The following is a 2,500-nucleotide window of genomic DNA, read 5'->3' on the forward strand; positions in this document are numbered from 1 at the left end:
AAAAGCGAAATTAAACAAAATGAAAATAACGAAGCATGCTCGGGTCGAAAATCAAACTATTACATTATAAATTTGAAATTCACGAGGGGAGGAGGCTGCAAAACAAAGAATGTCCCACAATCTAGATAGCAAAGGCAAGAGACAGAAAAAAAATATGGTATAGTGAGTGTCATTAAAAACAAAGAACTTGATATCATTATTATTGTGGGATATTCCCCTTGCGAATAAAAAAAATCCGTCACCTTAGTCAAATAGGAATGTATTTCTTTTTTAGCTTGTGTATTTTTATTAAATGTTTCACATTTAACTGTAAATTATAATTATTCTAGCGGTTAAGGATAATAATACGTTGACGTTTATCAAATACTGGATTTATTTTTTTTTAAATCACTTTTACCAACTCACGAGCTTATTCACTCATCGTGTAGCATCATCGACGATATATGTTTCTGCAAATGCAATCATGGGAATAATACTGAGCACTAATAATGAATCTTTACGTTGTGAATTAATGATACATATTCCTAATGTGTATATATATATATATATATATATATATATATATATATATATATATATATGTATATATGTGTGTGTGTGTGTGTTGATGTGTGTGTATTTACACACACACACATATATTTATATATATGTATATATATATATATATATATATATATATATATATATATATATATATATATATATATATGTATATATATACATATATATGTGTATATATATATATATATATATATATATATGTATATATATACATGTATATGTATATACATGTATATATATGCATATTTATATATCGATGGATATATAACTCATCTAGATATGAGTGTGTGTGTGTGTGTGTGTGTGTGTGTGTGTGTGTGTGTGTGTGTGTGTATGAATATATATTTATATCTATCTATCTATCTATGTCTATATATATATATATATATATATATATATATATATATATATGATAAATGTGTATATATATGTATACACACACACACACACACACACACACACACACACACATATATATATATATATATATATATATATATATATATATATATATATGTGTGTGTGTGTGTGTGTGTGTGTGTGTGTGTGTGTGTGTGTGTGTGTGTGTGTAAACAAATATGAAATAACATTAACTTCATCACACGGGTTAAATCAACGTAAAACCTCCTCAGCTTCCTCGGGCGCTTATATTTGTTTCAAGAAAGAGATAGGTCGTCACGCTCACTCGCTCGCGAAGATGAAGAGGTAAACCAACATGACATCAAACTCTTGACTGACGGTGCGATTGCGTGCTGGACATGACTGAATTTCGGATTTAGGAACGTCTAGTGTCTTATGTTCTGGTGCTTTCGGTTGTGATTGGTGGTCTCCTAGCCTTTGTCTTGTTTGTTTCTTTGGTCTTTTTCTCTGTCTTTCTCTCTCTCTCTCTCTCTCTCTCTCTCTCTCTCTCTCTCTCTCTCTCTCTCTCTCTCTCTCTCCATATCCTTTCACTCAATATTCTTCCTAAATCTGCCTGTCTGCCTGTCTGTCTGTATGTCTGCCTGTGTCTGTGTCTGACTGTCTGTCTGTCTGTCTGTCTGTCTGTCTGTCTGTCTGTCTGCCTGCCTGCCTGCCTGCCTGCCTTCCTGCCTGTCTGTCTGTTTGTCTGTCTGTCTGTCTGTCTGTCTGTCTGTCTGTCTGTCTGTCTGTCTGTCTGTCTGTCTCTCTCTCTCTCTCTCTCTCTCTCTCTCTCTCTCTCTCTCTCTCTCTCTCTCTCTCTCTCTCTCTCTCTCTCTCTCTCTCTCTCTCTCTCTCTCTCTCTCTCTCTCTCTCTCTCTCTCTCTCTCTCTCTCTCTCCCTCCCTCCCCCCCACTCTGTCTCATTCCGACTTAATAATATTATCTTTTTTTTGGAGGAGGCTAGCTTTCACATCAATATGATATCATCATTGAAAGCCTGATTATATACGGTTAAAAAGAGTCCCTGAGACTAAACAGGTACAAAGAAAAGCAAGCGATTAAATAAAAGAAGAAATATATAATTACATAAAACGATAACTCTACTCCCTCCCCCCCCCCCATCCCCCGCATGCTTATAGATTTAAATACCAACTTTCAACTGCACTCGATATGGGTTTTAGTTGGCCGAGGAAAGGATGCACGGACGGGAGAATGCTGTAGGGATATGTTTAAGGGAATTGGAGATAAAGGTTTGAAGCAAGAGACAGGATAGCAAAATCGTATAAATAAAATAACACAGATATACAATCACACGTATGTACATACACATATACACACATTTGCCCACACACACTTAAATATAACACACACGTACACACACACACATATGTATACACATAAATATACATATACATATATATATATATATATATATATATATATATATATATATGAATATCTATATACACATATACATTTATATATATAAATACATATATACATATACATATATATAAATATATATATACATATACATATCC

This window comes from Penaeus chinensis, chromosome 24 (assembly GCF_019202785.1).
Source record: "Penaeus chinensis breed Huanghai No. 1 chromosome 24, ASM1920278v2, whole genome shotgun sequence".
NCBI classification, from domain to species: Eukaryota; Metazoa; Arthropoda; class Malacostraca; order Decapoda; family Penaeidae; genus Penaeus; species Penaeus chinensis.